This window comes from Phalacrocorax carbo, chromosome 2 (genome assembly GCF_963921805.1).
Source record: "Phalacrocorax carbo chromosome 2, bPhaCar2.1, whole genome shotgun sequence".
In the NCBI taxonomy this organism is placed as follows: domain Eukaryota; kingdom Metazoa; phylum Chordata; class Aves; order Suliformes; family Phalacrocoracidae; genus Phalacrocorax; species Phalacrocorax carbo.
In genome coordinates, this window is record NC_087514.1 from 8,836,798 (window position 1) to 8,857,462 (window position 20,665).

The 20,665-nt window shown below is 41.7% G+C and overlaps 1 long non-coding RNA gene across 3 annotated transcripts in view; it reads right to left on the bottom strand.

The window, feature by feature from the left end:
- Nucleotides 1-373: 373 nt before the first annotated feature.
- Nucleotides 374-20,665, bottom strand: part of LOC135311845 (uncharacterized) — a 42,940-nt gene continuing 22,648 nt past the window's right edge. For 2 of the 3 annotated variants that reach the window (XR_010371374.1, XR_010371373.1), the window contains 2 exons: nucleotides 8,113-8,219; nucleotides 374-6,313 (listed from right to left, as the gene is read on the bottom strand). This is a non-coding gene — a long non-coding RNA (uncharacterized LOC135311845). Of the gene's footprint in view, nucleotides 6,314-8,112; nucleotides 8,220-14,005; nucleotides 14,126-20,665 lie in introns of all 3 variants that reach the window. The other variant, XR_010371375.1, reaches the window with a different exon arrangement.

Consider the following 20,665-nt stretch of genomic DNA (forward strand, 5'->3'; position numbering starts at 1 on the left):
AGCTATGTGTGGAAATTGGTGAGGGCTGCTTTTTTATTGAGTTCCAAAAACTTCATGGACTACTTCACCTACCTCATTCCTGGGTGTCCTCTTCCTTCCTCTCTGATATACATCTTGAATGCTCCCTGCTTGGGGATCGTTCTTCATTCCTTTTTTATGTGCTACCTCACACAGTGATGCCTTGAGCCCAACCATGTTTCTTGCTGCAACTGCAAGATAATTCCTATATTTTATTCTTTCACACTTTAGGTCTTTTGGTATTTGTGACAGATTTTACACTCAATCCTGGTTTTAATAAGTCAACGTTTAAAAAGTAATAAAACTTTGGAGATGGAATGACTTTGTACATAAACTGTGTGTCACAGTCACCCAGATCAGAGTAAATTATTTTTATTAAAACTTAACCTTGTCTTAAACATGTCTGGGATAAAGGCTGTCTCAGAAGTATGTATTCATGCCATACAGAAATAGCAGGAGAGAGAAGGTGCTGGGTTTTTTTCCAGGTGCAAAGAAAATGATACCACAAGACTCTGCTCCCTTCCATGGGGCCACTGGTCATTCTTTCCTTTCAAGTCACTCCCTGTTGGCTTTGACCTTCTCAAGTGTCTTTTACTGCTCTTTCTTCCTGCTGTCCACTGGAAAAACATTGGAGCAAAGTCTGACCTTAGTGGTTCATCCAGGGCCACGTGATGAATAGGTTTCTTTATGAAGAACCAAAAATGAGGACACTGACTCATGTTTCTGTCCCAGTCAGATGGTTGCGGTCCTTCTCCTTCTCGCTCTGTGGCTAACCTCAGTGACAATCTTTCATCCACCGAATACTCACATGCATGTATCCAAAATCCCACAGGCATATACGTATGTGCACGCACATGTACAGAATTATTCCCTTGCTTGCTGGCTCGCTGTCACTTTCTTCAGACAAATGTTAATATAAAATCAAAAAGTGTAAACCAGAGCAGCAAAAAATTGTCCAATTGTTTAGATCCTGGCAAATGGTGGATGAGCTCATATTGCAGTTGCAAAGGCTAGGGGCAAGGTAGGGCTGCTAAAGCTGTTTCAACAGTCACTCTTTCCTTGTTTGTTGCAAGATAATGAATCAATTAGGAAAGCCAGGCCATTCTTCTCTTTCCTACATGGTTCTTTTCCAAATTTCTAGTTGATTAAAACCATCTTTAATTTTAGTGCTACATACATTATATTTGTCAAAAAATGAAAAGAGAAATTAACTGAATTATCAGAAATACACTTGGGCACTAACACAGAGAATATAGGAATGAGAGACACAGTGATTTAAAAAAACCCTCAGCAAGGCTGATACCCATGTCAACTGCAGCCCCCTTCAAGGTTCTGTCCATGTTAACACTGCAGAAGTTACAATGTCCCAAGGCCTTAAGCAATGAACACATTCTGGCTTCAAAAGGAGACTTGAAATTCTCCAAAAAAAAGAGTGGTTTGCTTAAAAGATGTGGTTTGAAAAATTAATTCACCATACATTAGAGACAACACAAGGCCCTAAGCTTTTGGCCGGGGCATCTAATAAGCTACAGGTCTGGAGGAAATGGGAGGGTAAAGTAACACCACTGTGTGTGGCTGATTATATCTGTGAATTTATAGCCCTTGCACTTTGGATGTCTTTCCCTTCAACCATTGTGGCAAAATGTGATTCATCATGGGGAAGCAGAGTGACAGTTCAGTCTGAGAAATTTTAAAAAGTGAGATTTGAAAAGCTTCATTAAAGAAATTACAGGGATGGAGGATGGGGACGTTTCTAAGAAAACTTTGTAAGAGATTTTACTTTCTAATATAAGTCTCTATTAAATTAAATGAGCATGAACTTTGCACAGAAATGAGGCATTATGTCGCATGAGATTTCATCTACCTGTCATTACAGTCAATGAAAGAACTTCCATTAATCAAAAAAAGAGAAATATTTTCATCTAATCACTGAAGGAACCTAAAGACCCATCATCTTTTTCAAGTTTGGTTTAATTCATATGCTTTTCTTTTCATCAGTCTTTCCATTACCTGCATGCCTCACCAATGCAAAGGAAGCTTTCTATTGAAGAGCTGGCAAAAATTAAAGGTTTCCAGCTTGCTGGAAATATTAGGTTTCAAAATTAAATTTCAATGTAATCCTCACTATTGTGTTTTCCTCATTCTCTGCATACTTAATCAGGCACCAAGGATCCACTTTGCAAAAATGCCCAATATGTCCAGTTGCATCTTAAGTCAATAGCAAGCTGTGCTTCAGGCACAGGAGCTGTATGACTGGTAGTGGTCAGAAAATCAAGGATCTAGTATATCATAAGGGATGTCCAGAATGAGTGTATTTTCCAGATTTTAGTCTCAGTCCTCTAACTCTGAATACAGCTGTTGAGAAAACAAATTATTTTTTATTTTTGTGTGTGTGTGTGTGTGCAAGTATAGTGATAAATGAAGAACAAAAAATATACTGGACATATAATCACTAGCCAAAAATGTGGGGGAAAGAAGTTTTTGATAGTTTATTAAATAGTTTATAAAGTCACCGAAGAGATTTGTTCCAAATTAAAAATAGCATGTTAATTTGTCATTGAGCACTGAGTTCACATGTGTACACATGAGGAGGATGAATGAAAAGTGAACAGGAAAATTAAACCTGAGGTGTCCCTAAATTCTAAGTGCTTAAATTTGCAGTCTTAATGTTGATTTAGTGTATGTTTTTTCATGTAAAACTTCTTGAGTATCAAACCAATGACACCAAATGTAGCTTTATATCTATACTACAAGTCATTTGTCAGACTCTTCCCTAAAAAAACTTAATAGAAAATGTGAGTGACAGAAAATTACATAAGAAGAGCTGTATAGAAAATATATTGCTAATATAAGATTGCACTTTCTCAAATGTTGGCAAGTCACTTAGATCTGCATCTTGGTATTGGCCTGCATTGAGCTGTATGTGTCATAAGCAGTGTGCTGGGACTGCTCAGGAGACCTCCAGAAGGCAAAAGCTGCTACAAAATGAAATAAAACATTTTAGACTGTAAAGAAAAGACCACTATCTCAAACGCTGCAAATCTAAAGTACTATTTGTATGGTAGCTTGAACCATGGAGCCTGAGTATTACAATCATAATAAAAATTATGACTGGTTTATTTCCAACAGGAAAGCCTTGCAAGTGCACTCATTTCCTGAGGAAAATCTGAAGGAGCAGGCATGTTCCCACAAGATGCTCATAAGCCTCACAATCCATTGCTGAAGGTGCTTGGACTCTTACAGAATCAGGCCTAAGTTGGCAGCTCCGGTGAGAAAAAATTGTATCACTCTGATATGTAGCAAATATTATTTGACGATGATGTCAAAGACAAGTCAGCTCTTGTTACGGTCACCCTTGCATCTCCAGGCTTTTCAATGGAAGTGTTGTAAAGTCTGACTTTTTTTTCCCCTCCTATTCTTCTAAGGCTATTCCAGACCTGTTCTGTGCAGTTATTTGGTGCTGCTCTGAATCAGAAATACTCAGCTCAGCAGCTGGGGGCATGTTTGGCATTTGTATAGATTTATGTCATGTATTCCTTTCAAGTAAAACCACAGGAATGTAGGCGTGAAGATGATAGGAGAAAAAAAGCTGACCAGGAGCTGGTATTAGACTGCAACTTGCCAAGCTGCTGTAGAAGAAACATAACAGAATGACTCTTTGGGGATATCACCTTTCAACCTCCCACCCTCTCCTGAAGCACTTGTACTAATAGACATTATCTTGTGGAGGCGAGTGAAACAGCTAATGTCTCCCTGTGCCTTGCCTGAGTTTTCCAACAGACTCCAACGTCAAAGCCTATAGCTATTGGCAAAACTATTTTAAGTTTCCTTCCTGCACTAGGTTTTAAAATGGAATTTAAAATGGAATTTAAATATGACATTTAAGGAGATGTAAAAGCACCTACTGTTGAAGGGTATGATGAGTATGGAAATCTTTCTATGCCTGATAATCAACTTTTTCTGGCTCTCACAGTCTTATCTTTAGGGGAAGAGGAACTCACAGCTGGAGCCCTAGCCAGCATATAAGTGGGATCACCAATAGAGTCAGAGCTGGTCCAGAATTTCTTTGCACTGGTGAAGTGTGGGAAGGAAGGACCTTTGAAATGCTGCACTAAGCAACTTCACCCAAGGAAAGCCAAACAACTTTTTTTGAACTAACAGATGTTAGAGCTTCCAAGAAAGCCACCAAATTGCTATGATAACTGATTAGAATGACCTCAAAACAAGATGATGTTTATGCCTTTGAGTCCTCCCTCCTATTCCAGCAGGAATTTCTGGGTGAGGGACTAGGCAGGAACCCACACTGGAGAACTTAAATTTTGCCTTTGGTTTCCAAAACAACAGATTGTCAAAAGTTCGTCTTATCTAAATATTTTCAGTGAGATGTTTGCAGTCTTACTTACAGCACCATGGAGTAGCAACTATCCTCATAAGAACATACACATAGTCATTACTCCTAAGGGTCAGCCTAATCCCATATCTATTGACATCTGTACCAAATAGTGCAGAAGCAAATGCCCAGGGAAAAAAAAGAAAACATGGCTAGCACGTATAAATTCTCCCAAGCACTCTCCCAGCCTTTAATTATTTCAGGGATTCTTAAGACTCATGTGCTTTGTCTACTCATAATCCCCAAAGGATGTCTTCCTTATCCTTGTCATGTCTTCCCTTAAGCCAGTGTAAACGCTTCGCATCCACACAGTCCTTTAACTATGCTTTGCACAGGTCTACCACCCATAGTCAATAAAACCTACCCGCTTGTTTTGAACGGCTCCTAATATCATTTAATAGCCCTTAATTCTTCAAGTTGAAACCTATATGAACTTGTCTTATCAACAAGAGGCATTTTCATCAGGTTTCCAACTGTCATCATAAGCAGAAACTACTTCACACCACAACGTGACTATATCCTGATGTCGTGCTCTCTCAGCTTATGTTCTGAGCAGTTTTCCCCACTGTGCTGATTCTTCACATCTTGCTTTAAAGCAAGAGAAGGAGGACGGGAATTATGTCCTCTTGTGACAGGGATCATTTGCTTTACTGAGTAATGTACGTGGAGGACAGGGAGAATTTATGCCCCCTTTTTTTTCCTGTTCTGTTTACAATCAGCCTACTTTAGTTAGTAGGAGAAATCTGAGAGAGACAGTTTCTTAGCATAAAAGTGACTCCCAAGCAGTCTGGGTTGTGGTTAAACTGCCTCCCACACACTAACAAGCAGTGAATCAAAGCAAACAAGCAAACTTTTCCCTAAAAATTTAGTATTTCAACAAACAAGCTATAATGCCGCTAGACACAGGACTGTGGAGGTACAGCGTGGAGGTACCCTTAGCCCAGCAAATGAAGAGTCCGCAGTTTCCTGGGAGGAAGCTAGCAGTCAGATTTGGGATTATTTGCTCTCATCCTCTGCATTGCGGTTTCTGTTCTAATCTCAGTTTGTCAGAGAGTGACTCCATCCCTGCCACACACATTGTGACATCCCACTGAAAAATGTTGTTGGCCTGAACTGCTCTGCCTTTGAATGTCCTCACTATCTGTAGAAGTCTAATCCCCTTTCACTCCTTGCTGAGTTGCTGTCCTGGGAGCCCCCTACTGCCACTCTGAATAAAAAAAAAAAAGCTACAGGTGTTTATTGGTTTTGATACATTTTGTTTTGTTGAACGCCCCCCTACTCTTGTGCTTTACAACAGGCAAAATCCAGAAGCTGCTCATTTGCTTTGTCAAGGCCTTCTGCTGGCTGTGATTCCCTCCCAGCACACCATGCACACGGGTGAGGAGTGCAGCCCCACCAGCACGGTCCTCACCTCCCTCACTGCCCTGCCCTGCCTGAGCATAAGAAAACCAGAGAGCAGGGGACCACTAGGAAAAGAAATTTGAAGAAACATCTTTTGCTTGCTCTGAAATGTCCCTGGTCAATGGGAGGGGAAGATGGAGAGAGGCCTTTCTGCCTGCCTCCCGCATCCTGAGCAATACCCAACTGGCAGATGGACAGCCAGCATGGCTATTAGGCAGCTGTCAATCTCTGTAAATGACTTGACAGGTTGGAGAGGTGCATCTCCAAAACTCACAGCTTCTGAAGGTGCAACATGTTGCAGGAGATGAAACAGGGTCAGGAGCAGATGCAACAGCACCTAGTCCCTCCTTGCGGTGGGGCTGGCTGCAGATTCCATTACAACATGGCTTCACTGCAGAAGAAACGGTGGCTTCCAGCTCACCTCGAAGGTGTGGGCGTGTGTTTGGTGCAGACATGTCCAGAAATATCCTTACACTGTCAGCTTACAAAAGGTCCAGTCCAGACCTGTAAGAACACCTGAATAGCAATATTTAATGGATTCATTTGTGCAGTCCTTTACTGGGTGTCCATGCCCAGGCACTGGCAGTGGGGGCTGCAGGGGAGGTCTCTGTGAGGAGAGGCCGGGGCTGCCCCGTGCCGGGCACAGCCGGTCCCGGCCGGCTCCAGCGGCCCCACGGCAGGGCACAGCTGGGCCCCTCAGCCGAGCTGGGGGCGCCGGGGGGAACAGAGGCACCCCAGCCCGGAGGAGGAGCAGGAGGCGGTGCAGGCCCGGAGCAGGGACCCCCCGCAGCCCTGCAGAGGCCCCGCCGGAGCAGAGACCCCGCCTGCAGCCCGGGGAGGGCCCCACGCCGCAGCCGGGGGATATTTCCTGCGGGGGCTGCGGCCGTGGAGAGCCCAGGCGGGAGCAGGGGGTCCCTGAAGGGCTGCAGCCCGGGGAAGGGCCCGCGCGGGAGCAGGGAGGGGTGTGAGGAGGGAGGGGCGGCCGAGAGGGGCCGGGATGGGCTGACCGCAGCCCCCGAGCCCACCCCTGCGCCCCTCGGGGTGGGGAGAGGGGTCTGGAGGGAAGGGGTGAAGCTAACCAAACAGAACTCCATAAGTTTTAGCAAGCTTTTCCAAAGCCTGTGGAAGATAATAGCACTACAAAAAGACCCTTCTGTCTGAGGTCCTTGCACAATTTAGGAATGTCAATATTATGCTACTGATGTCAGCAGAGTTACATTTGATTAGCCCCAATATGAATTCAAAATCATTTCTCTAGATTTTGTCTTCAACGGGCCGTACACAAATATGAAATAAAAATAAAATGGCCAGATTGCTAACAGACTGAAACTGTGGCAGGAGCAGCTTAGAATAGATTTACTGAGGAATGTTTTCAGTCAGAAGATAACTGGGTGATGGGCCAGGTCAGTGATTTCTAAAGAAGTGGCAAACGAAAAGCTGGAAAAATTAGTATTTGGGGGCACAATTACTGAAAAATAAACACAGAGAAGCTAGTTTTCCTTAAGTAGGCCTTTCCTTCTAATTTGTTTCTGTTTTCTTTACCCATCCATGTTTTATGGAAAAATATTTTCAACATAGGCATCCTGCAACACCAGAACATTTCCTGCCACCCTTTTTGACAGTTAGCTAAAACAGTGTGGTCTTCTGTATTTTTTCAGTTAGGAAAAACTGCTGACAGAGGCAAATACCTCTTTAATGGAACCCCTTTTATTTAAAGAAACATGGCACAATTTCCATGATTGTGATAATTTCTTTCTCCAAATTCTCCCCAGGACTCCCTGCACCCCACCAAGTTGTCTCTGAGTCCCAGTGTTTTTTCCTCCCAAACCTGGTACTTTTCTTTCGGCTGTTCTCTCCACTTGTATCATCTTTTGTCTTCTCAGACACACAAAAATCTTAATGAAAAATAGAGAATTGATCCTCACTGGTCAGGCATGCTCTACACGTGTCTTTGCTGGGGCCAATGTTTTGTGCCTGTGCTTGAAGTAAAACTGCTGTCATTGCTGCTAACTAGCTCCATAAAGAAGCCTTATGAAATCTTAAAATCCTTGAAAGAAGAGCAGTGGTTATACCTAATCAGTAGCATTATTCTTTCTTGTCTTTTTTTTTTTTTTTTTACATAGTCTTAAGGTGCAAACGTTATGCATCAGAGCATAATTAAATTACTGTTCCTCTTAGCACTTAAAATATAGTTGTTGCGACTAGCTGGTCTAGTTCCAAGTGCTTCAGGGATATTATTCGTCTACCCAGGAGCATCTTGAAAATTTGATTGCAATTAATGATTTCATAGAAATGGTTCTTACCTTGTTAACGGTTGTCTTGTTCAGCATTCACTCAGATCCCAGGGGCCTGCCCATGGTCTGCATCACTCAGTAGCTGATTACTAACTGCTACACTGAGGGCGGATAGGCTTTGTTACCCACCAAAAAAAAAAAAAAAGAAAGAAAATAATAATTTAGCAATCAGTAGTAATATAACAAACAATGTCAAACCCTCAAAATCAGTAGCTTACTAACTCTAACTGCACATGTTCATGAATAGACTGTGGAAGTTATTGTCAGAGGATCCTGTGGAGGCTGAAGTTGACCTCTGTTCAAAAGAAAATTAGACAAAGGCTATCGGGCACAAAGACATGCTTCTGCTTCAGGAACTCCCTGCCCTGCAGGCCACTCGAAGAAGATTGGAGAATACCCCTTATATTTGCCATATTCTTTACTCTGCACTTAGCATCCACTACTGGTCTTTGCCATGAGATGACTGTTGGGATAGGGGGACCTTTTTTGGATGTAGTATGGTGACTTTTCATATTTAGGTAATATGAACTAACATGTCTGACTGTACAGCTACAGCAGTGAACTAGAGGGCTACTGCAGAACTCAAGAATTGTTGTGCAGTTGTCTGTTTGCTGGACAGTATAAGGTTAGCCTGAAAGAAACAGACAGATAAAGCAAGGAGTGGCTTGCCATGGAGCCATCACTGGAAAGACAAGGCTAAGAGTTCTGGCATTAGAGAGTGTCTGTAATCCAAAACTCTCCCAAGTTTTCAGTTTATGAATGACAGGTCTGTTGCTGGGAAAAAACAACACCCCCAAAACTGCCTATATTCACAAGAAGGTGTTTGCCAGTCCCCTTTTGGCAATGGCAAAAAAAAAAGAAAATGGTTTCTGGTCAGTTGCAGCCAGCACTGCTATCTTGGAAGTAGATGAAACTTTTTATATCCCTCTCCATTCCAGCTATATTGACATTGTTTTTGGTGGTGCTCCCAGCACATATGACTGAGATGTTTTAAGTACACCCTGCCAATACCTCCTGAGAGGTGTCCCCAGATGAGCTTAGCTTTGTGCCTACTGACAGATGATCTCCAAACAAAAGCCTCTGATTAACTGTCATATTCTTATGCTCCAGCAGGATTTCCACTCAATGTTTTTAGGACATCTTTGCATAGTAGCATTTTCATACTAGTTGTTAACCGACTAAATTTCCTACAAAGTCTTAACTCTTTAAAATTTCCTTTTAATCTCTGTGCCCATCTTTCCCCAGGGGAGCAGGTGTGTTAGCCAGGGTTTCATCTCTGTTGTGATTTACCTGTAACCTTGTTGTTCTAATTACAATCCCAGTAAATAAGTAACATTTGACATGAGGAACTTGTAGTAGCCACCATTGTTCTGAGACTCTCCTGATCCCCTCAGAGGCTTTGCTGATACTGCCTATTATTTTTCCACAGCTCAAAATTTCACCCAGAAAATCTCAGGACCTGTTTTAGCATCAAGAATGTGTTATATTTTCCTGTGAAACATCTTAGGTGTGTAGCACAGTCCAAATCAGTGTCTCCCAAAAGGCTCACATAGTCTTCACAAATGTATGCTCTGTTTTTCTTAGGGAACCTGCCAGAACTCTGCTGACGCATCAAGCACAGAAAAATATTTGATTTCAGCATTCTTTCCTGGAATTTCTTCCCAGGTAGGGAGGAGAAAGTGACTCCTTGTTATAAATGTATTTAGTTCTTTGGGGTCTGTACTGATGGAATGTTTTGCACTTTGTTTGGAGAGGCTTTCAAATGACCAAGAGTTCACTAGCTTTGCTGATTTTATTTTCTACCACTGTTGTGAGCCTTACAGCAGTAAACGAATAAAGTTCCTCTGCCATCCTCTGCCTTAGGACAAGAACTATGATAATTAGTTTAATAGGTGGGACGGCTGTAGTCTTCCAGTTTAGCTCTGTACTCTGTCAAAAGCTTCCTTATCAGGTGTTTCTTCAGTGCTGTTGGTCCCTTGCCCTTCCAGAAGATAAAACAAAGGACTTAATATATTTCTTGCCTATGTGATTTCTATACAAATTCCCTTAATGGGAAATAAGTTTACTATTGTACAACATAAACTTAACCCATTTACTTGCTAGAGCTTTTGTTTGTCCCATTTGTCCTGCTGGCATTACTGTTGCTTGACCTCACTTTAGATTGTGTATTCAACTTAGAATTAATAACTGTCACTTTATGATGTGAAAAGCCTCATTCCCCACACCCCTCTATAGTCTTATGACAAATTATGTCCATATTAAATGAAAACTATCATCTAAACCATTAATCTGCTCCAATTGTCTACTGTGAGAAACAAGACTAACCTTATAAACTCCATAGATAAGGGTAATCACAAAAGCTTCACGCATATGAGGACAAAGAAGGACAATCCCAGCAGATTTCTGGCCTCTTTCCCTGTATCTCTGTCAAAGCAAGAACTAACTGAACAGATTATGTTCATGTCAGCTATGTGTCAGCTTTTGATGCCATGCTGAATGGATGATGGGACCATATCAGAAGTATCTAAGGAGGGGTGAACCCGACCTCAGCAACAGTAGTGCTAACAGGGTAAGAAAACTGGATGTGACAAAGGAGGCTGTCATGACTGTGCTCTTTACAGAGACCCCACTGATATCCTATGTACCATAAGTCCTCCTTTGAGCAAAGATGCAGCATTGAAGGGACAAGCAGGTGACAAGTAAAGCTAAGAGGGAGCAAAGGTAACATCTAAGTGATGAGAAAAGTTGAGAAGTTGTGTAGAAATGGTTGTAAGGCATCAAGCAATGGAGTCAGATTTGAAGTGGCAAGCAAAGCTGAAACACATGTTGATTGTTTTGAAGTAGCATGAAGAAGCAAGAAAGTTAACAGGCAAGTTTAGAGTGTCAGGCAGAATTGAAAGAGCTTAGGCTGGAGGTACAGAAAGCAGTAGTTTTGCTAAATGTGTGTTGCTACCCAACATCAGAACAGTGTCCATTCATCGGGGTAGGCAGGGAGGATCCAGGGAATCCTGGGTTTAGTATATCATCTATGTCAACAGATGGACCTCCTACAGAAGTTGAACTCGTGACCCTGGATAAATGAGTGTGAGTGAAGAATAAAAAGCATCTATTTAAATATTACACTTAAATATTGCAGTTCTATTTAAATATGCACTTCCTCCTGAGCCACTGACGGTTTGAGGGAAGGGCTGGGGTCTGACCCTTGCCAAGACATCCTGGAAGGGACTTCTTACACATACTGCCCTTTCCAAGCTTATTTTGTTCTGTCCCCTAAAACAAAATTATTGTTTCAAATATCTGGGCTCCCTATTTCTACCTTTGGGTCCTGGAGAGATGGTGGTGTCACGGTTTGCTTTTCCTCTTTTTCCCTCCAAAGGAACCCAACAGTTTTGTGATCAAAAGCATCTGACAGCTGGGTCACGTTCAGATCGTGTTTCATTTGACATGACCATACTGCTACACAGACAGAATGACTACCCGCTCACATTTTCTCCAGTTGTACTCTACATTTTCAGAGTTTTATGTTTCAGGAGGCATTTGATTGCCCCATTCTTTCCACTCTAGATATTTTCCTACTTGTACCAACCATGTGTTCTCTCTTAAACTACTCAAAAGGTCTGCTGTTCCCAAGGTCAGTTTCATGCCTTGTCAAACTGATCAGCTGTCTTGGTGCTGATCTCAGCTAACTCATCCTAGAGCACCTATGATATGAATTGCCTAGCATGTGGGCAGCTTAATCTATTTTAGGCTGGAGAATCTTCCTAATAAATACCTCTTGGGGTCCCATGTTGTTGAACTGCACAGCTTTTCCAGGTGCCACCTAATTTCTTCTACAGCCAGGCCAAGAGGAAGGTAGTTTTGGACATATTAGGAGCTTTCAGTTGTACCTGCATCTGTCTTCCTACCAAACCTCATGCTATGCTTCCTTTTACTCCTCTGCCTGTTTAGGTTTCATCAAAGGAGGTGAAGTCAGATAATGTGCCTGGGTGTTCATTTGGTGTGTTTTCAATTATGATAAAATTTTTCGATGCACACAAGAGAGCTGAAGACTAGCAGAAGTGTGTAAAGAAAATCAACAGCTGAGTTTCTGTGGTAACATAGCAGGGTAAGCTGCACCCATCCCATTCCATTATCTTTCCCCTCTGCATTATTTTAGGAAACCAAGCAATGTCATTGCTGTGTAAAGGCTTTGGTATTGGAACTGGAATGTGGGACAGCAGTAACTGAGAATTTGTTTATTCTTGTATGTGAAACACCCTGAAAGGCACCGCCTGATAGTTACCTACTGCCTTTTTATCTGTAGTTAATACCTGTGTGAAACAGGGAGCAAATTTCTCACAGAACTTTGTTCTCTCTAATTTATGAAAAGCAATGGCTCTTAAAGTCATTCATCTTAATGGGTTGAACACCTCCATTACAAGGATGAACAGAATGGCTGTACCCCAAAGCTGAGCCCAATGTTTTTGAGTCATATCTGGTCCTCCATGGTTAAAAGAACAATGGAGGCAATTGCACCTCCCAAAGAAGAGGAAAACATAAGAACTACATGAAAATGCCTTTAGGACATAGCTTTGAAGTCTGACTTCTTTTGGGAAGATGTCTTCTGGGAAGACATACTTTACACCCAGACAGAAGGTAGTGCCCATGTCAAAGTGTCCAGAGTTGCTGACTTCACTTATTAACAGTGGAATGGGGTGTCAAAACATCGACTGATTCCTAAGTAGCAAGACAACTTAATATAAGCATCCAAAGAGAAAGAGAATTTTAGGAGGATTGTTTGCTAGAAGAATATTAGCACAGAGGTAGAGTGTGTTGAACTATACAACTTCTTAGGTAAGCTATTGAAACTGGTTGGTTTGTTTTCAAAAGGCTAGGGACTAAACAACTGCTAAATAGTAAGAATTTGCTAAAGCTGTCTCATAATCCATCTACAAACACCAGATAGGTGATGTCTGAAACTAGCAAATACAAAGTGAGTGAGTACCGTGAGCTGCAACAAACAACAGTGGTTTATAGGCAGATCTGCAGCCATTGCCACGATGTTATCCAAGTGCCTCAAAAATGCTTGTTAAGTTCTAGACATATTACCCCACTTTAAAGCAGATTGGAGGAACTCATGTTTCCAGCCCCAGGTTTTTGGGCACAAATTTTGTTCCTCACCAGACCCATACTGATTCTAATCTTTTCTCATTACCCAAACTTCCTTTGCCTAATTTTCCTCCTAATCTGTCAATCCATACTTCAACTTGCAAAGCGGGGTCAGCCCTCCACGAGAACCAGTGAACCTCTGTGCAATGGCATCTGGTGTTTGAGTCTGCCTGAGTCTTTCTGTCTGGAGGTGAGGAGGTAGAACAGGCCTCTTGTCCAAGCACCATTATGCTGGCTGGGAGTGCAGTCATCATATGGGTGGAAATGCCTCTGGAACATGGGTGGCTCTAATCTCTGCTGTTTAAGGTATTCTGCACAGGAGCAGTGGGAGAGCTAGGCAGAGATTGAACAAAGTCCACAAGAAAAAGGGTGGGTTTGTACTACAGAAGGGAAAGAAAAAAATGTTAGTGACCCCTTAAAAGCTTTTGAGACCCAATGGTGCTGCCTGAAGCAGTTCCTTTCCCTGAGACCTGCAGTGATTCAGTTCCTTCCTGCCATTGTGGGAAAAAGACACAGACTCCTAGAGCTCCACATTCTTGGCATTGGCAATATCTCTTACTAAATGCTTTTGTCAAAGCACCACATCTTTATCATATCCTCTTTTCCTGCTGTATTGCTGCTGCTACTCAACTTCAGAGAATATTGGCATGTGCTATTGCAGGACTTTTCAGTGAATGTATAGAGTTAACACCTAATTTTATCCTCTCAGAGGCAATGGCACCTTTCCTGTTACTAGGACAGAAGATATAAATACCTGCTGAATAAGCTGCTCTTAGTGCTCCATATAAGCACATCTTAGTGCTCCAAACTCTCCTCGGTTCATTGCCAAGTTTTTTTGAGGTCCTGGAAGAAGCAGGTCATCATAAAATTGGTCCTATTAACTTACAGATATATTGATCCAAATTAATGTCTGGATTTCAGACTCCTTAGTAACTTGAAAAGTAAATTTCTGAGATGTTCTGAAATCAGAATGTTAGTTCAACCTCACATCCCTCCCCCTAGGTAATTAGATTCTGATAACTGCAACAAGAGTTGCATTCCATATGCTGCCTTTACAATATTCTTGAGTGCAGTTTTATTATTCCGTATTAAACAAGAAACAGTTTACTTTAAACAGTGCTGTTTTTAGACTACAACATCACTGAAACTGCAACAAGCAAAGTTCATTCAGTCATGATGTTCAGATGCAGATCTAGCAAACAGTCCTGACAGCTACGGACAGAAGGTATTGGCAGCAACTCCCAATGATTTTAGCAGTCACAGCAGTAGAAAGAACTATTATTTTCTATTACGGATCAGGTAGAGGGGGTTTTGATGTTTTAGGCAAAGCTGCAGTCACGGGCGGGACAAGATGAAGACTTGAGCTTAACTTTCCTGAGGTGAAAGGTAAACCCAATAGCAAGAAAGACAGTCTTCTCAGATTTTCTGTTTTGTAGCAAGATGAAAATGCAGATCTAGATAAACCTTTTCCCCACAACACCTCCTCTTCCAGTGTTGGTGAATATGTTTCCTTTTATAAAGTACATGGAATAAAGATGACAAGGCAACAGTTTTTTAAGTCTCTATTCTGTTGTTCCAGATATGTAACTCTGCACCTGGAAAGTAACAGAATCAGCAACTTTTTTCACTCTTTTATGCTCATTTAGGCAAATTTTTAAAAAATACCATCTGGAAAGATCAGTTGCAAATTTTATTTGCACTTACCTGTTTGGTTAGTCCTCCTAAATGCAGGAATGTCTTATTTAAATAGAATAAAATTCTGCCTTCCTCCCATTTACTGAGTTCACTGTTCTCAGTTCTTCCTAAATGAATCCTTTCCACTTTTCTCACAAGAAATTTTTGCCAACATGCTTCTAAATCTTTAATATGGATTTACCTGATATATTCAGGTGGCTTTTCTATCCAAAACAATTAGCTTCTCTAATGCAATGTATTTTTGAATATGGAAATGAAGGTAAGACTGGAGCTGATCAGTCAATGCGTAGAAAATAGGCATTGCACGCTGCTGGAAGCACGAATGCTGATTTTTCATCAATTTACAGACTGAAGGTGAAGACATATTAAAAAGTGACAGGAGGTAAAAATATCAACAACTTTTTGATTTGTAGCCATGTGTCCCCCTACCTGATTGTAACTTCACACATCATCCCTTACCGAAACATGGAAGGAAGGCAAAGCTTCCCTCTTGCGAGAAGGTACAATGATGTACAGAGACCAGGGCTGTCTCTGAAAAATGTCTTCAGACTTTCATTCTAAATAATCTTCTCCTGCCTAATGGCTTGTAGTGAGCCATGTTTGTTAGTGCAGTTCGCCTCGAACATCCAGTGGTGATTCAGGTGTAGTAAAATTGAAATCTTCCCTGCAGTGCAACACCTTGGCTTTCTGCTGGCCTCAGAAGAGATAGAAGAGCCTGTGCAGGCAAGATCTTGTTTCAAGGCCTCCTGTTGCTACATGACACAAAAGAGATTGTGATTTCTTCCCTTGAGCAGTTCCTTGCTTTCTCTATGTTTATAGAGTAGGTTCGAAAGACAACGGGAAACCTTGGATGGGTAGGCATGAAATGTACATACTACCAAAGATTACTCGATTACTGATACAACAGGATGTAAAGGTGTGTTAATACAGTATTATTTGTACTCCTGTTTTAATTCTGTAGTGCTAAAGATGCGATTACGTATTTAGACCTCTGCATCAAAATATGATATCATCCTCTGCTTCCCCTCATACAAGCAGTTCTAACAATAGTTTAGATCAAATAAAACAACTGCGCAGAAAGTTTGCTTTTCACCTTCTACTCGGATTTGTGTTGTCATTCTGTGCCAGGAGGTGGCGCCACAGAGTAGGAAACAGTTCAGGTATGGTCTGGCGTGCACACCTTGCAAGATTAAGAGGTTAAGACATGGTTTCACCTTCTTCCAAAGTGTATTCAGGATCTTAGCTGAAGCCTGACACAATTCAAATATCCCAGGACAGAAAGCAAATCATTCACACTAATGTTTTGTTTTTAGTCAGACATGTTATCAAAGAAGGATTCCTGGCTTTCTTCTACACAATGAAATCTCCCCTATCTCTCCATTATAAACAGACTTTATACAGACATGAGAGATCTGTGACCTGATCCAGCTCCCTTACTTTTTCTCCCTCCTCTGTTAGTTCTCTACTTACAGCTCTTGCTTTTTTTCTGAAATAGAAAAGGCTTAAGTCATCTGAAGCGGGCTGAAGACCAACATGATTGCTGCTTTACGACTCATCTCCTAACCAGTTTCTGTTATCTTTCTTCATTTGCCTGGGTCAAGACTGCATACAAGAGAAGTGTGGGGTTGCACAAAGCAGAATGACGTGTGCAAAACAAAGACTAAGAGATGTTACGTGTCCTTAGTGCTTCATAACATTATGACACATTTGCAACACAAAATGGACATTTATTACTTCTCCAGAAATCCTGCAACTGCATGTAGCCATGTACAGAGAAAGTGACTCCTCAGTAAACCTCCAAGGAATTCCTTCCTGAAAGGCATGTTCATCCTTCTAAGTCACACAAGAATGGTTAAACCACTACTTTGAACAATTTTAGCCTGAGTGTGCTTTACAGGACCAATGGCCACTAAGGCAAGTGGGTATTAGTATGCTCCTGAACCTACAGATTTGGCTTTAACTACTACCTTTTTTTAATGTTTTGGAGTCATATACTATCAAATGAGTTGATCTGCAAACCAGTTCCCCTACTTCTTGTTTTTAGTACCTTGGTTATGAACTTGGTTTAACCTTGTTGTTGTCTTCCTTCTGTTGTATGGCAAATCGTTGGCTCTGTTTTTTTTCCAAATACTTGTTTCCTCTGTCCCACTTTCCCCATGTCAGGCTCACTCATGGACATTCATGCCCTTTCTAGGTCTTCCTAGTATCTAGACTCTTCACTGCATTTCACAACATGCTTTCTGTTCACTACCACTCTTAAGTTTTGCTTCATCCACTGCCTAATCACACATTTAGCTAGCCTAATTGTTGCATTTTCCCGTAAGGTTATGAGGTCTTTGCTGCTAGACTCAGACCTGCCTAGCTCTGCCGCATGACCCTTTCACACATTTGTTTTCTACAAACTATCTTAAAACTGAACCTTACCTATATAAAAAGTCCCTGGCTAGTCAGAGAAATGCGTTTAGCCTCCATCTCAGGCTACCTCTGAGGTCTGATGGAAAGATTGTTTACTCCCTTTCAACAGGTTACTGTCTTGCATGCACTACACATACCTCCCTTGACAGTGGGGTGCAGCTCAGCTCCCTTGTTTATGGAGAGGAGGGCAGCTATGGAGTGGTTTTACTGTCTGTAACACTCATTGGATTGCCTGGAGAGTCTCAAATTATATCTATGTCCAGAAAAAGTTCCTGGTGTGGAGACCAGCACACACTGAACAACCCATGCATGTACCTCTGAACTCTTCTAGCCTTGAAATAGGGTGGCCATATCCAAACTGCCTACTGGGGATAGTCCTGGCCAGTGCTAACTTCCAAACTGTGCCTGGAAGTTACTCAGTAGAGTGTCAGGTTGCTTGGGCCAAAACCATGCCAGACACCAGCCTGTTAATCTAACAGCATAAGCAAATATGTCCCAGTGTTCAAGAACATTCCCTGATACTGCTGAATTTAGTAATAGAGCCTGAAAAGTCCAGTAATACCTTGCAGTTTTAAAACCTCATATCTTTATCCCTCCTTAAAGTGTTTATTGAGTCTTTTCAGGATATCCTGCGTGCCAGTTTTATAGGCCAATATTCTTGTCTGGAGTTTACTTCCCCTGATAATACAAAGGTCATCAGTAATAATCTTTGTGTTTGGGAGATCCAGGAGACACAACTGTTTGTTTGATCATGTAGCAATGCAGGGCCCTACCACCCTTGTCATACATATCCACTAGCACCTGCCCCATTAGGCATACACCAGTGAAACACTGACATCCAGCAAAGCATGCTGACAAAACTGGGTGTTCTGTGTTCTGGGAGTGTACCAGGTAGATCCTGGTAAAGTTTACTAACTGTATTAACACAGCTGTCTACAGCAGCTTTAAGCCAATTTGGATTTGCTTACCTACTGGGTTCTTACGCTGCAGTGCTACCGCAACTTGGTGTTCCTGATAGCTCCTTTTCCATTGGTACAGCAGATCAAATGGATCCAGCCATTTCACCAGGCTCAGACTGCACTATTTCTAACTCAAGTTTGCCCTGTAGGTTCCCATTACTTTGAAAAATGTGTTTATAGACAGAGACCATTCTGACACTGAGAATATTTCTATGTCGTCCCACAGTAGTTAATAATTCTGCATGTCAGCTAGTGTAAATGACAAGCTACAACATGTGTTGTTTCCTGGGCAGTCTGCATTTTCCCTTTGACTTTTAGCTGTGATCCTCAGGCTTTGGCCATGTGTCTCCAATAGAATTTTGCTCTTTATTATGACTGATCTGTACTTTAGCTGGGATCAGGCTGGTTTGGATAGTCATGGACCAAGAGAAGGGCTGGCATCCTTTGGCAGTGTCTGTGCACTGAGACCATTAGAATGTGCTATAATCACACCACTGATCTTTTACTGCTCTCTAGAAGTCTCCCTATCTTTGTAACCAGTCTATAGGAACCTTTGGTTTTCTTTCCTGGAGTACCTGAGTGCTGGGATATAAAAGCTGTTTATGCTGCATTTTTCCATGTGGTGAGGCTTCATTCAGTTCTGAACAGATCAGTATGGGCATCAAAAATAGTTAAACTGTGTTAGTGCAGTACGCTACTGAGGATAACCAGTCCTGCTGAGAGCTGTTCCCGATGTTCCCACAGCCTCCATGGCCCTGCATGGGTGCCTGGAATCTCTTTTCTGTCTTTCATGGTGCCATTGTTAATGTACTCACTGGACCATCCCCAGTCAATTTGCTCGTCATGTGTGTCCCATTGCTTTAATTTGGTACTTGTATTCTTATTCTGCACAATGACTGTCCTTGTGTCGATGCCTTCCTCACAGATGCCTATTGTACTTACTATTTGCTGGCATTTTTCTAGGATTGAGTTCTGGTCTGACCTGCTAGAATCAGAAGTTCCATTAACAGACCTGTATCTCCTTCCGTATCTTTGCTCTTTAACACAAACTTCTATTCCTTTTGCTAATTGGTTTCTTTCCAAATAAAACAATATTTCCCAATAGTTTTGCTCCATCTGCATCCACAGTATTTATCATACAAGTAGCTTGGACATTATTACTGTCTTATTTCTTGGCTGTTGTTGTTGTTGTTGTTGTTGTTGTTAGAGATAATAAAGCTTTAGCTCTATTTTCTTTACTTTATTCTCTGTGATCATTCTTGTAGGCTCTCCATCCTTACTACCACACTTGTGAGGAGTTTTGGTCTGGAAGTTGATGAGTCCTGGTGTTCACGATCCTTTCAGGGTGTCTGCTGTACTATTTGGCAGTGCTGTTCTACCTCGTTAAGTGTAGTTGTCTTATGGTATGCAACTGATTTTCACATCACAGTTTTTGTAGTAGAAAAAAATCCCTCCCTTAATCTGCCACTGGCTGTGCATGATGTGGTGCCAGCTCTTCACCATATCTGGCGTTTTATTCCTTAGGGAAAGGACGTGGAACTCTATACCTAGCTGCTTCAATCCCAGCATAAAGGAATTAACAAGAGAGAGGTGTAAACCCTAACACATGGTAGAAAATGTATCGTGTAGTTTAGTAGTGTCCTATTCTCTACAAGAGGAGCATGCAACAAATGTATATATATCTCCATGTATACCAGACTTCTGATTCTGTATGGTTGTTAGTTGTTGCAGATGTTGACTTTACCAAACTATCCTCTCAATTCCCTGCATATCCAGTACTTCCCTTTGTATCTATGAAAGCTACTTGGGAACCAACTGTTTCTAAAAATCAGAGTTTATTTTGGTGCCTATCAATAGATTATAGAGCTTGGTTCTTAGCACCATTTCTTCTGCTCAGTGGTGTATGCAGAAGTCCTGTGGGGCAGCTGGGCTGTCAGGTTCCGTTTCTGCTGTGGCAGTTTATAATTAAGTGCATTTTCATGCAGATCATTTTTCTTTGGCCACAATCTGTTTCAGGCTTAATTGCCCCTCAGAAATCAAATGCTCCCAAACCCATGTAGCAATTAGAGTGACTGGTCATCTGGCACTTCGTGGAGTTCGTAAAGACACAGGGCAACTGCATCTGAATTCCCCACTTATGCAAATTGGACATGCAGGGTTTTCATCCATGATATTTATTAAACTCTAGATGCAAAATGTAGTAAATGCAGTCACTGTTTGTCAGCAATTTGAAAACCAAATTGTGTGTTTCAATGTACAAAGCAAATGGATAAAGAAAGAAGGCACTTTTAACTTGGGCTTCATGTTTCTTTGAGAAGTGCAGGGCGCTGTGGGGATTGACTGGT